Source organism: Bacillus rossius, chromosome 12, assembly GCF_032445375.1.
Source record: "Bacillus rossius redtenbacheri isolate Brsri chromosome 12, Brsri_v3, whole genome shotgun sequence".
Taxonomy (NCBI): Eukaryota; Metazoa; Arthropoda; class Insecta; order Phasmatodea; family Bacillidae; genus Bacillus; species Bacillus rossius.
Genome location: NC_086339.1, coordinates 24,472,078 through 24,487,437, shown reverse-complemented (window position 1 = coordinate 24,487,437; position 15,360 = coordinate 24,472,078). Strand labels below are relative to the sequence as shown.

The 15,360-nt window shown below is 35.7% G+C and overlaps 1 protein-coding gene across 2 annotated transcripts in view; it reads left to right on the top strand.

The window, feature by feature from the left end:
- Window positions 1-3,381: 3,381 nt before the first annotated feature.
- The window catches only part of LOC134537730 (uncharacterized), a 316,852-nt gene continuing 304,873 nt past the window's right edge, over window positions 3,382-15,360 (top strand). For both annotated transcript variants that reach the window (XM_063378478.1, XM_063378479.1), the window contains exon 1: window positions 3,382-3,479. The gene's annotated coding sequence lies outside the window, so the exon portion shown is untranslated. The remainder of the gene's footprint in view (window positions 3,480-15,360) is intronic.

Genomic DNA, 15,360 nt, shown 5'->3' with positions numbered 1-15,360 from the left:
AAAATTTTTATTAGCAATAAATACCAAGTCAGAGGTTTAGTGATTCATTATTCATTAAATACTAATTTCTTAACATGGTAATCAAACCTAGGCTACCTGTTACTGCAAAATGTCTCAGATGGGCATAAGAACATATCTATGTATTAATAAGCAATTTTCACAATATTAATATGTAATTTTTGCCTAAAAATGTTATCAGAAGTTCATAAATAGCATTTTGTTTATCAATTACTTTCGATAACGATAAAGCAAATATGCCTATTTCATAAAAAAAAAATCTCATAATGCATTATTTTTTAATACATGAAGTGTTTTCCAAACATTTAGTAAAATTGTATGCCCCTGTCTCAACCTTTCTAAAACAAACTCAGTATTTTAACAGAGGGGAAGGGCAGAAGGCAGTGACTTGAAAAGAAAACTAACTACAAGATTGTTAGGTTTATGCTTAACTTCAAAAGAAACACCCATAATAATCAAAAGTACAGGCTTCACTTACATCTGCGTCCATTTGCACTTCAAAACAACAAATATAAACGTCACCATTACTATCTCTTACCAGTAATCTCTTCCACAGATAATAATCTAGACAACAATGTTAGTCTACCAGCTACCATATTCCACTTAAACCATCTGAAGCGAGAGATGAAAACTCATTTTCTCTTGACTGTTTGATACCTAGGCAATCACTAATTGAAATTTCATCTTATTACAAATACCTCCCATTATTTAAGGCTATTTGATACAATTGGATCTTTATTTGAAATAAAGAGTACAGATATTAAATTTATTATCCAATGAATTAGTTGATTTTTAGTTTTCTTAGCTTTTACGTAAATAAATACCTAAATTTTTTACCCCTCTCCTTTTTTCCACGCAGATGTCCATGTAAAAATGTAGAACTAAGTAAATATGGCAATATCCATTAACCAATCAAAAACCAAACTCATCCTGATTTTTTTTTACCACAGTTGTGAATTCCAGAATAATTATAATAAACTTATATTTACTATAAGTTTCAATTTATCTTGCCTAATACTGATTTAATGAATTTCATAACTTTGTTTATTTTTTAAATAATATTAACTTCTGTAACAACTATAGAAATGATTTTTTTTTTTGGGAAACCTTAAATAAGAGAAGGTAGCTGAAGTTATGTTTATTTATCATTTTCAGTAGCTTAAATTAAGTTCTATTTGTTCAGGAGATATTATTATTTAATGTTAAAACCAAATGTTACAATATTAAAACTTTTAAAAAGTAGAACTTCAGCAAATCGTAAAAAAGAGTTGGTAGATTTTCCATGTTTATAAATCATACCACATACAGGACTTTCATCCTGCTTCAGAGACACTTTTATAATAAAAAAAAAAGACAGCCTTTTCACCTATTTATGTGGTCGAATATAGAAAAATAGCAAAGTGTAACACATGATATTAAGTCATAATTTTGTATGTTTTTTTACCTTCATCTTAATTACGCTTGTTTAAATGATTTATTACTATAAAAACTGACGTACCCCATTTTCACTGCTTTTGGGGTCGAATATCAAACAAATGGTAAAGGTACTCTACGTAATTATTTACGTTAATGCTGTGATTCTTAAGGCATGAACACACATTCATGCTGTGGCTGCAATGCAACATGGAACGCGCGTCACAGTACAGCGTGCCTCGAGCATGCGCCGCGCATGGGGAGAACCACCTGAAACTATCAAGAATGGACGCTGGTGGCGCTCATATCTTTTTAAAGATAGTGCGGTTAATGAGTTGTTGGGAGTCCTCAAAGCTCAGCAAATAAGCGGCCAATAAAAAAATTTCACACGAATAAGCTCGACTACTTATGAAGGTTTACTGATTAAAATTGGACCGAAAATCTGTAAGAAGGAAGCACACTGGCGAGAACCGATCCCTTTTCAAGATCGGTAAATAGCCTATTAATTGTTCACCATTTTTACTAATGCCTGACAACATTTCCCTGTCAGCATTATTGAAAGGGTTAATTTTCATTGTATTGTTGTAAACAATTTTTTAATATTAATATTCCAAGTTAGCCGTGACATTGCAGTTTTTAGCGATAGGAAATTTTTACTCAAGCCAGCAATATTTTTTTCCAAATTTCTAAGCAAGCAGTGGGTAGAATAGTTTGTGAAGTCTGCTCAGTATTGATTAAAGTGTTAAAGGATAATATTAAGGTAATTTGAACTTAAGTACAAATAAATTTTCTTATTGCCTAAGTTTTTATTTATAAGATGATATTTACAAAAATACCATACATGCAAAATGTAAGAAAATAAACATCTAAATAAACAAAACAATTTTTTTTTTCTTTTGATTTCTCCCTTTGATAGTAATGACAGAAGGATGACAGTAAACTAATATTTTTCCTGCATTCATCTTCTGACTTTATATCCCTCCGTACATCCATTTTTTTTTTTTGGTTTGTTTTGTAGCAGTCTTTATTACTTGGATTCAAAAGCACAGGATCTGTTTTATAAACTTCTATCAAACCCAACGTAGGTATCATATTTGTCATTGTAAAAGTGAAAAATTTGTCAAAATAAATTAATAACTACAAAGAAACTGCAAAAAAAAAAAATTATGTTGCATTTGATTCTGTCCAAACCTCATTTAATTTACATTAGGTTACAGAGTGGTATTCACATTACACAGTGAATTATTATTGTGCACGATGAATGAGAGGTGAAGAAACTAGACTAACAACCATTAAGTCGTGGGTTTGATACTCTATTGAGTCACTCACAAGGGGAAGGTCTGAGTCGGGGCTCACAGATTAGTCTTAAACTGTGTGAGAAGAAGCAGGTAGGTGCTCTTTTCAAATTCCTAAAATATCTCGCCTGAGTGGGCTCTCGGATGCTAGAAAAAGCTCTTTGTAGATTTTAAAGTAGATCCAGGGATATTGTTCACAAATTTTGAAGTCAGCGGTGTTTACTCAGTGGTCAAGCGCACTGCCGGGCCCTCTGCTGGCTCTTGTTCGATACCCACTGCTACAGTTTTTTTCTTTTTTATTTCTCACAATATTTAACTATTACGGATTTTAAATATAGTTAAACAGTTAAATGTATAGATTTAAAATTAATATATTAAATTTAGTATGTTGCCAGTTGCATGGTAACTTTTTCCCTAGGTTGGCAATTAGAATTCAAATACTTTTAAGTATCTGTTTTTAATTGCTATTTAATAATTTTAGTAATGTTAATTTTATAGTCTGGTTAAAGTATATTCTTCTTTGCAATTTTTAAATAATTTTCAGTTATTTTTCTTGTAATTTGCGCTTGCGCGAGGGACGCTTGATAAATATTCGCGAGCCGAGTGCGCCCGAAGACGTTCACGAACGAACGAGCAGCGGCAGTGCGAGCTGCGGTGCGAACTACCGGCGGCCCGGGGACTTGTGATGCGGCCGGCTGCGAGGGCGGAGGTCCGAGCGAGGCACTCCTCTGGACGCCTGCATCCTGGAGTAAGGTAAGGTTGACGACTCGTAAATAGATTTGAGTCGTTGGAAACGGTTAATATGCAAATTCGGAAGAACGTATTTTAGTGTGACGAAGCATGCTGTTGTTTTGAATGGGTCAGCTACAAGATTTAACAAGCGTGAATTGGTTTCCGAATTTTGCTACTGACGTGTATATTGCTAGCGAACAATTATGAATAAGTTGTATTGCCAACGGAAAAAAAATTGATCGATTAGCCTATATTAAGTTATGCATTCCGCCTTTACAAAATGATACAAAGTGGAAACAGTTAAATGGGGAGGCAGTGGGATTTATGAAAATACTGTGTGCACAAACGGTAAAATAACAAGTCTACAAATTGACGTAACTGTTACGAATTACGCGTAGTCAAAATATAGGAATGTGCGTGAAAAAGATAGTTGGGCAAGCGTGCTTATAATTGAGTTGAACTTTCATGATGAACAGAAAATGCATTATGAACTTTGATGTAGGAGCGCTCCATAAAAATTGTAGTAGGCCTATTTTAAATAGCGTCTTAGATTACTACTTTTTTTTTATTTAGCCTGGTAATGAAATAACTTTTTTACATCTCGTATTTGTATTAACGTGAGATTTTCTTAACTTTATTTTGCAATTCTGAGGCATGTATTTTAGTCGCAACATTTTATTTTTATTATCACTAACCATGAGATGTTTTTCTATAAGATGTGATGATGATAACGTGTTGGGTAAATGTCTGGAATCTCACGTTGCTAGATCAAAGGGTAAGGGGGGGGGGGGGCAACTCGGGCTTCGGGGAAGCGAGTGTAGACAGCTTGTTTCGGACAGCTGTGTGATTTGACCCTCTTGGTAGCGTGCGTGTGGGGATTTTTTGTCAGCCTTGACCGTGGAAGTTGCTCAAGGTCGTGACAAGTAAAGTTTACTGTAATTTATTTAATTAATATATTTAAACAGGAATTGTTTTGAACAATACATTTTTGAACTTGAGCGTGGTTTTTGGTTTTTAACTTTTGTCCTTCGGTAACAAGTTTTCCAAACGTTTAGCAGTGTTTTTGTTATACCCCCATTTGATCCTATTTCCTTTATTCTCTTTCGTGCGTTCAGAGCGCATGGCTTTGGCAGCTGTTTCAAAACCTGTTTTTTTTTCCCTTCAGTTTGTAACAGTCTGTACAGTTGTGAAAAGCGTCTCGCCACTTGTCTGGCGTGATTTGTCATTAAAACTTATTATTTTATTGGAAAATAGAAAGCCAGCAAGAATTTTCTACTAGTTAAGTGATTAGTGGAAAACTGAAAGCTAAAATTTTTGATGAAGAATTAGATTTAAAAAAAAATTACAAGTGCTCTTCATTACGCTTTTCAATTTGCAAAGAAAAATACATGATCACCGGAAATCCTCGTTTAGCAGGCACGTGGCCAGGAGAAGGTTAGTGGGGTCCGGACCCCTCCTTTCCAGGTTAAAATAAAAAAATTAATTCGCGGATTGCCAGACAGTGCTCTGGACTACTGCGCCCGACCGGTGACGTGAACGAATAAACAATATCCCCGGAACTCTATTTTAAAATCTTTAAAGAGCTTTTTCTCGCTTCCTAGGACCCACTCAGGCGAGACATTTCAGGACGTTGAAAGGGGCACCTACCTGCTTCTACATCGGTGAGCCCCAACTCCGCCCCTCTCCTCGTCCTGCTGATAAGTGATTACTTGAACAATTAAAGTTTTAAAATTAACAGCTGTAAGCTACAAAACATAACAACATTTCTGAAAGTAGTATAAATAACATGTCCATTTTTATTGTTAACTAACTGAAAGTCGCAGCCAGAATTGACAGTTGTAAATATGCACACGCATACATATATGATTATTTATATACCACGAAGTAAAATTACATGAACAGTTATGACATATTCTCAAAACTATACCAATTGTAGTATTACATTTCTGCTAGTATTGTTACAAGCGGGGAAAACATGCCCAGAAAGGATATCCAAATTAATTTGATAGTTTTATTTATTAGTTAATATTCACACTATTGATTAAATAATAACAATTTATAAATGTCTGACCACAAGTTAAAAACACTTTTATAAGTCCACTAGCTAATTAAATGCCCAGCATGCATTGCGAAGCTTCAATCATTTTTTTTTTTTTTTGTAATTTGTTTGAAGTAGTTACACATATACAAAGCATCTTTCTCTCTAACTCTCTGTCTCTTAATCTCTCTCTCTCTCTCTCTCTCTATATATATATATATATATATATATATATGTATTTTAATATCTTCCTCTCTCTTCTGTATACCTAAATATCTCTACATGTGTCACTCTATAACAATGGAAATATTAAAAATCTATGTTTTACCTATATATATAATTATTTAACTTTTTACCTGTAACAGGTGTGACATAGGTGTATAAAAAAAACGCGAGTATTCGAATGCAACGTTGTGTCAAAATTTCAAAACAACCGGTGAAGAACTTTAGAAGACTTTAAGATTTCGAACGAAAGAACATTTACATTTTTTTTATTCATATACTTAGATTGTTTACTCTCCACACTGGAGCTCGGCCCGACAGTGGCTCGCCTCTTGCGGCGCGCCTCTGTCCCAGCACACCGCCTCGCCACCTCGCACCACCCACTCGTCCGCGCTGCGCGGTCCTCGAGAGTCGAGACTCTGGTCCTCGATCACCCGACCCTCGCGCACGAAACCCGTAGCTCATCTTGGAAACAAACAGAGCCAATAGGGATTAATATTCAAAAAAAAAAATTGTGAGCGATTCTTTCAGTACTCGCCGGTGATGTGTAACATCTAACCTCTTTTAACGAGCAAAATTCATGTGTTCTCATGTTACAAGTACACTTACAATACGAAACTCGGACGTGGAATTCTTTAAAATGATGCCGAACGTGATGAATATACGCAAATTGTGTTTTCAACTAAGTACATTTCGTGACGTGAGTATCTCGTAGTTTTCGCACCGGACGCTAAGAATTTGCTGCCGGAGCAGCTACGTGGACTGTCGAAATATTTTATCAGCAGATCGAAATGTTGAACTATATAATGAATCTTCTCCGATAAAAGCGACTGATAGGATTTTCGACAAGGAAATTAATATCCAGTAAACAGTTACTACAATAACGCTTCCCTTGGTTTTTTTTTAACTTCGGTTCACGCCATCCGGCACAGATGGCAGCACCGTGGTTGTTACACATTTCCGTTCCTTGACTTCCGTCGCATTCACGAAATCACCCCCCACTGAATGCCGTATGTACACCGAGAGCTTAACACGAGGTGGTGAAATTTTATTTCCGAGTCGGGCGCCAGGGCAGGCCGCGGAGTTTTGACATTCCCCCCCCCCCCCCCCCCCCCCCCCGGCTGGAGCGGCCGGCCGCGTGGGCGGAGCGGCCACTGGGCCAAGGTTCGCCGTCGCCCCCTCCTCTGGGGCCGCGCGCATTGTCGAGGGGCGCCCCATCGGCGTTGCCAAACTGGACCGCATTCCGCGCGCCGACCTGGATACCCGCGCCGCGACCCCTGGCCTGGCGCAACTCCTCCCCCGCATGTGGCGCTATCTGTCGGCTGGGCCCGCAACTACCAGCAACGAACATGTTAGGTTTACAATGTTAATTTAACTACTTGATAATAATTGCTTAGTAGCAGAAATTTAAACTGCGCGAGAAACACTAAATGCTGTTTTGTAATTAAAAAATTTACGTTCTATATCAAAATTAGTGGCTACTAAAAAAAAAGTGAATTGATTTTTTTTAACTGGTTTGTTTGCCTGATAATAGCTTATGCAGTACTTCTCACAATCAATATAGCTATGATAGTAATATATTATAGAAGCTACTATCCAGCGGGTGGGCCCAAAACTACTTAAAAAATCTAGATCTCAGTTTCGGCAATTTAGAGTTTATCCCCCATGTCCGCGACCAGCGACTGTAAACTGAAACACCGGAAACTTGACGTTGTTTTCCTGTACTCACACACAGTCGTCGACTACACTGCCATCTATGAACTTACAAACGAATTAACGTGATCGAGAGTGAGTGACGATAGAATGTATTGAAAATAAAATGATTGTCAACGGAGGCACTAGACAGCTAACTTTATTCCGTAGGTGAATAGTAAAAAATTATATTAAATTATTGATAAACTCCTGGCGACTTATTTATTGCCAAACTCTTACTTGTATGTTGCTTAGGTAATATAATTTCCGTATGCTGTTAGGGTCCCTCTCTTGTTGATTAAAATAAGTTATTAAACATGCTAGTTTCAGTTACTCAATTATCATAGAAGCGATCAGGTGGTAACGCATTACCGTGAAAAAGCCCACATTTAATCTATACTATAATAAAACAGTAGTTGTTTTCTGTCTGTTTGTACGCGGTGTTCTACAAAACTACTATACGAATTTTAATGGGGTTTTTAAGTTAACTTGAGCGTAGCAGAGAAAGAAATATAAGCTTTATTTCATCAAAATCGGCTCAAGGAAAGGAAAGAAATCTTAATTTTATGACATACAATATAATCATTATAAGAAGCCATTAAGTTTTGCTATTGTAAGGAACTAAGTAGAGAGTAAGAAAAAATAAAGATCCTGACAGTTTGTAGTGTCGCCATATTTGTTTCAGTTTTCAATACCCTTTTTGTATATTACAATTTAAATTGCAGAAAAAAATCATGTTTCATAGACACATAAATAGTGAGTGTGTGTCATTTCTCTATGTCCACGAGGTCTCGCCGCGTCAATTTTCTCCTTGGGGCGAACCCGTCCGCTTAATTAAATAAACAGCTTTTATCGTTGAATAATTTCATGATTTATTTCATGAAAATCTGCTCTCATAAAAAAGTTAGTTCTATAGACATTCAATAGGTGTCTTCTCGCTCTCTCTCTGAAAATCAATCTATGAATCGTTACTAATTTATTTCCTTTATTCATATCAGGATCTTTGTTTGTTGTGGTTGCGTGTTTTTCTGGAAATTGTTACAATATGTAAGGTTGTGTTTAGTTGCAAGTTTGTGTTTTATTATTGTGTGAGTTTTCGGGTTGGTTTCCATCTCTTTAAGCTGCCAGCAAAGATAAGAAATCATAGCTGAAAGGAACGAGTACGTAAAGTAGGTTTCATTGTTTAATATTCACCAATAATGTTACACATTATCTATTTTCCTATTCGATACAACCAAAACATTACCTAACATGAGAGCACAGCTGGGTGGTAATTCTCATGCGGAAGAATTTTCCGGTGTTCTATTAAAAGTTGGAGAAGGTGCCCTCCCTGAGCAACACGGTCAGGTGACGCTTCCAGAAATACTTGGCAGAGTCGTATCTTCGGAAGACGAACTCATACGTTCGGTATTCGGGGATCTGTCAAACATACATCATCAGGAACATACGTGGTTATGTGAACGTGCCATACTCACTCCAAGAAATGACCAAGCTGCTGCAATCAATGAAAAAATTTTAAACGAATTGAATGGGGCTGAAGTGGTTTACACATCGTTTAACAGCGTCCTTAATCAGGACGACGCCACTAATTATCCAGTTGAGTTTTTGAGTTCTCTCACTGCAAGCAAGTGGTCTTCCTGTTCACAAAATTGTTCTCAAAGTCGGTGTTCCAATAATGCTTCTGAGGAACCTTACTCCCCCAAAATTGTGCAATGGAACCAGACTTAAAGTAACTGCTCTACAACGAAATATAATCGAAGCTGAGATTCTTACTGGATGTGGCTCAGGTGAAACTGTTTTCATACCACGCATACCGATCATCCCGAATAACTTCCCGTTCGGGTTCAAGCGCACACAGTATACAATAGCAGTTTGTTTCGCGATGACAATAAATAAGTCTCAGGGTCAGAGCCTTAAGGCAGCTGGTGTAGACTAAGGTCTGATTGTTTTTCCCATGGCCAGATGTATGTGGCTTGCTCGCGGGTCAGTAATGCAGACAATCTTTACATTATAGCTCAAGACGGGAAAACAGTAAATGTGGTTTACAAAGAAATTTTATGAAGTGTCTTCCCGACATTACATTTGAAAGTAGAAACATATTTACCCAAAATTTAGGTAGTAACATATTTTTATTGCAAAGACTGAAATAGAGGAGAGAAAAATTATCATTTGTGAACATAAGAAAACTACTACAACTGTATCAACTGTTATGTTATAATGTTTAAATTTCTAAATGGTGGAAGATAATACAAAATTCCATGCGGAAAAAGTCGTGGGCAGCAGCTACGTATAGCTATAGGTATAGGGCTATGCATGCTGATTTTTCATATACTGCATGGATGCGAACATGTAAGAATAATCTACCTTACTATAGTAAAACAGTAGTTCGTTTTTTGTCTGTCTGTCTGTCTGTTTGTACGCGGTGTTCTACACAACTACTATACGAATTTTAATGGGGTCTTGCATATAACAGTCATTACTTAATTATTTGCCTTCAATGCAGTTACCTTATTTTACGTCCAGCGAAGCGGGCGGGTTCGGCTAGTAAACAATAATATAAAATAATAACTTTTTAAAATTCTATAATAACATTTAATACACACATCTAGTTCCGTAATAAACATTTCATTTGATGACTGATAATGAATACTAACGATTTAAGTGAATTTACAAAAATCCTAGTTTACTATAGTAGCGCTATCTATCGTAACAATTTTAAACACTACATATGTATATGGGTAGATAACGGGCTGTATATGTACAAAATAATATTCGCGTATTCGTAATCGCCTATCAGTGAATACGCGAATTTGCCACCTTCATTAATATTTGCACTGTTTTCTCGAACTCAAGACCACAATTTTGTGTACTTCGCTACATACTAGAGAATAACTTATATTCCACACTCTACCGGTCCACCCTCTCCTTAAATGATGACTTTTAATAATTAAAACATGCCAAATCTTTCAAGCAACTAAAACCGTAATATAATGTTATCTAATAGGCAAAAGTAAATTACACACAAACGTGATATAACAATTTGTAGAATAAACAAAAATACTACCAGAGATATTCGTAAAGTAAGCTCCGTTGAGTCATTAAAAAAAAATTAATGAACTCATGAGAAAAAGTTTTTGACAGTTTTAGTTTACTACAGACCTACTTTTACATTTTAATATAATAGCCATTCAGTTCTAGGCACTTTTCGCAACACTGCACCAGTTTCTTTAAACCCCTTCACTGACGCGATAAGGACAACGGATAGGTACGAGTCGAGGTTTGAATTGTCAAAAAATGTTCCATTTCTATCACGTGTACTGAGCTACAAACGCTCTTTTTTCCCCCCCGCACCTTAAATTAAGGAGATAAATTGCAGCGGTTTCCCCTCGAGAAACAACTTGGCCTCGCGACCCCAGGCGCACGTTGCTGAACACGTGGTGCAAGTTCAGGATCCGCACGGCCGTCAAACGGGGCTCGGAGCGGCTCTCGGCCAGCGGGAACTTGCACCGTGTGCCATCGCCTCGGAGGCCGTTCACAGGCTTCTTCATGGTCGCGCCTGTATTTATGTACACACGAATTCGCTTCCTGAACGTTTATCATCGCGCTGAACAGAATGTCTAGGTAGGAAGCATGATCATAACTAACCCGTTGTCCACACCAAGTGAAAGCGCCTTTATTTACGTCATTCACTTATACGTAGTTAAAAATGCTATTTTATTCCCATCGCGCCCAAAGAAGTTCCACTTCATAAACATCAAACAGTATTAAATTTAAACAACGTTATGAACCTTTAAAATTATACACTTCTAGGATTTACGTCACTACAAAACTGCCAACTACAGTTGAGCTGCAAGAAAACCTGTGTTTCAAATATATCCTATAAAAAAACTTTGGAATCCAGTAGTAAATTGTGTGGATTCTATAATTCATACAAAAACATTGTATAAGAAAGCTTTCTGCATAATCCTTTCTATTTTACAAACTAATATCATAATGCATATTTACAATAAGAATATCCTGTATTATTTGAATAAAGATATTTCCAAACAAACCAGCATAAGATATATATATTTTTCGGTATCAATTAGTACAACACAAGGTATAGACTACAGCAAAGTTAAACTGAAAAATTGTTTGTCTTTTGCTTTAAAAATCATAAGGGTTTAAATTTTTTTTCCGCGTATTTATATATATTTGGAATAAACTGATTAAATTCAACTTTGATTAAAAAATGTTTGTTTATGCTACACATTGTCACACATGTGTGTAATTTACTTTTGCCTAAGAGATGGAAGTATATGATGTTTTAGGTTTATGACATACTTAATTTCTTTTTAATTCTTCAAGGATACAGTTAAGGGGAAGCTGGACCGGTGGAGTGTTACCAAAAATCCCGAAATATAAGTTTGAAAGTCGTTACACCATCTATTAAGCGCAGAGTGTGCGATTTTCACGGCAAGTAATCTACAATAAAAATAAATATGGATGACATCTAAATATAGGGTCCAAGAATCAAACCCGCTAAATATGTACAAGAATGACACTGATGATATTTTCCACGAAATATTCGAAATTGCGCTTTATTTACAGTAGCCAAATTGGTTACAATGTGATTCAGAAACTATAGTCTTTAATAACCATGTGCACAACCAAGAAACTTTTAAATCGATTTCCTTCTTTTGAGTTGTACACTAATCAGAAAATTAAACGTGTGATGGTTGCGCCAACGAGTTAGGCAATCCATCGACCACTCAAGTTCAGCAGGTGGTAGCCATCTAGGCAAACGCAAAGGATGCTCTATGAGTTATAGCATTGCGTGGGTTTCCTTAAGGAAATTCAAGGGCCTAACATGATTTTTTATACTTTGATTTAAGTTAAAATTATTGTGATCTAATATCAAGTCCAGCTACCCGAGTAAAATAAATATAAAAATGTTTAAAATTATGTCGAGCTGAATTTAGGAATGTGCTCCATGAATAATCACTGAAACTATGGCTTGAAATTATGCGAGTATGAAGAGAAAAGTGTAAAATTTCGAAGAAAAATAATTGTGATAATTATATATATAAAGTTTCATGCAAGATTGATTTTATAGTCCAGAAACATGTGGAATTATTTTTCATGTTATATGTACGTTAGGTGACTATATCATATCGCTAGAAAAAGGTTTTAAAATATTCTAAAGAACAAGGAAAACCATTTTGGATGTCGAATTACTTATGTAGTAACTAAGTGCTGAGTCCTCCCATTTAAATATCGTACAGCTAAAACGTGATGTTATTCCCGCCTCTAACTATAGATCTATGTATGTCTATGTAGTAACAACGGCTTCGCTCTCAGAGTAGTTTATGGAATATGTAGGTATGTAGCACTATCAGCTCCAGAAGTTACCTAGGTTAACTTTAAACTTTACAGATAGCACTTCTGACGGTGACTTCCTGTAGTTGCAATCATAAATTAACTCAACAGATCACGCGAGAGTAGAAATAAATGTTTCAAAAAATGTGTTATAGGAAGCAGCACTGTATTCTTATAACTACAACGTGTAAAAAAAACTATGGTGTAATTCCCCTGGTACGTTTTCCTTATGGTAGTTTTCCATTATGGTATTTTACACTCACTTCCGTTGCAAGCCCCAGTCGTCTCTCTTCTGTAATTTGTTACATTACAGTTCTGCAATATATGTAAATATATTTTGGATGCCTGGCGTCATCTTGAATAGTCTTGCATTAATTTTTCCCGATCACACGTCCAACAAATTAAGTGTATCCGAATGTTCTTTAACGGATATTTGTCATCGAAGCTTTTTCGAAACAGCAGGTTACAGCAACCAACGAGGAGATAAGAACCTATAGATGCCATCTTGGTTTCAACGATTTTTTTGGCCATAACAATTTTTTATCGTTAGATATTCAAAACTAGGCGTTATTATAGCATAACATATAGTTTAATGGAATGCCTGAATTTAATTGTGACAAACTGCTACAAATAGTTAACACTGTGAAGTCTTGCGTTTAAAATTAATTTTAATTTTGGTAATAACTAAAACTATAAAACTAGCATCAGTAGTCTTTGTAAATGTTTAATGTGTGGTATCTGCCTCAATGATGGTAATTTTCCAATATTAAACGGTAAAATACTGTTAGAGCATAAAAACTGGGGAAGAAAAATTCGGTTAACACTTCATACGTCACTTAGCGCCTTTAGTAAGCCGTGTTCCCATCAGGCTCCAAAGTCCCTGCGCTTCGTATGAGACGCTTTTCAAGACCCATCAAGACCTGTTGGTGCAGGTTTGAATTATTATATTGTTGATACATTTTATATCTGTACGTTAAATATTTTTAGTGCATTATCTCTGTAGCCTGTTGACTTCTACGGATGCATCCTGATCATTAGATTGCTGTTTGGAATATATTTACACTTTGTATTATTACAGGCTTATTTTTGGTAGTTGAGAGTGTAATTTTTATATCTGGTAATATAATTACTAACACGAATTCAAGGAAATAATTATGATATATCTTAAATAATTGCAGTTTATTTGAATTCTGAACTGTTTTATTCCATTACTCATACTAAGTCCCAATTTCATAAGGACAAAAATTCATACTTAGGAATTCAGCATTTTACAGAGATTTGATGTTATAAAGATGTAAATAAATTAAATTATGATTACGCTGGATGGTTGATAAAAATGACAAATGAAACCTGACGGAAATAGAAACAAACACCATGTGTGTGTCGAAATATTCGAAAATACTCGATTCCTACAGCTATGATCAATATACAATATTTATTAGGAACCCAAGAAGATTGGCGGAATTATCGTGGCCACCGACGGCATTTTTCATGTGCACTTGTGCACTTGAATTTAAAAAAAAATTGAAATCGTGAAGGTGGCATGTTTGTAGGTGGTATACGCCAGGTGTGTAATCACGCTAATTGTGCGCGTGTAATCGAAGATTGAACGGTTAAATCACAACCCAACTCCGTTCCAAATTGCGCGCGAATTAGCTCGCGCGTGTCCGTCGATGTGGCAACGCTGGCAACGCCGCTGTCGATCAGATTGCAGAGTCCGCCTCAGTGTTCTGTTTCGCGCGTGGGGCATTTGCCCTGAACTTTGAATTGGCTCCTAATGAACCACTGGCCTTTAAGGGGGAGAGAAAGGAGCAGAAAGACGCCTTATTGGTTACAACAGTTTTTATGCTACAACCTTCGTTTGTATTTAATTTTAAAAATTGGCCTTCTTTAAAGAATACATTTTCAAAGACTAAAACATCATGTATGTTTCATGTATTATTTATTACATATGTACACTGTAATTTTTTTTAACTTGGAACAGAAATATTCACATACAACTAAAGATATTTGCAAATTTGTACATTTACATGAAAACAACTCTATCACTACAAAAATACTGGGTTCGGATTCTTACCCGGGCATTTATACTTCGTATTGTCCCAGTACTTCCAAAGTTATAATTTATTTGCAAACTGTTCCCTGAATAGCTTTCCAGTATTAACTGCTTGCATTAATAAGCATAATAAAACAAAATAGGGTCAAATTATTGAACATTCGATTATCCCTTATGTGGTTTAAAAAACATGCTTGAATGAAATATCAGTTAAAATATAAAACTATGCGCCAATTTTTGTAGAAAACACACAGTATTATCTCGAAAAACGTATTTCATATATGTATGCAAAACTAACCATAACAGTATCTCTCTTGTGATATTAGAAAGTATTTCTTGTCAGCTGGTTTCCAAATAATCGTTTGTAAAAGTAGTTTTTTTTTTCTTTTTAGTCATTAGAAAAATGAATCCAATTAAAAACGCCAATGAATTTACAAGGAAATATATTTGTACCAGCTATTAGTCACTATTAACTCCAGACATTCCACTGAGTTATCTAACGTGTAAATTAAACGATACAAAGCTGATGTGGCCTA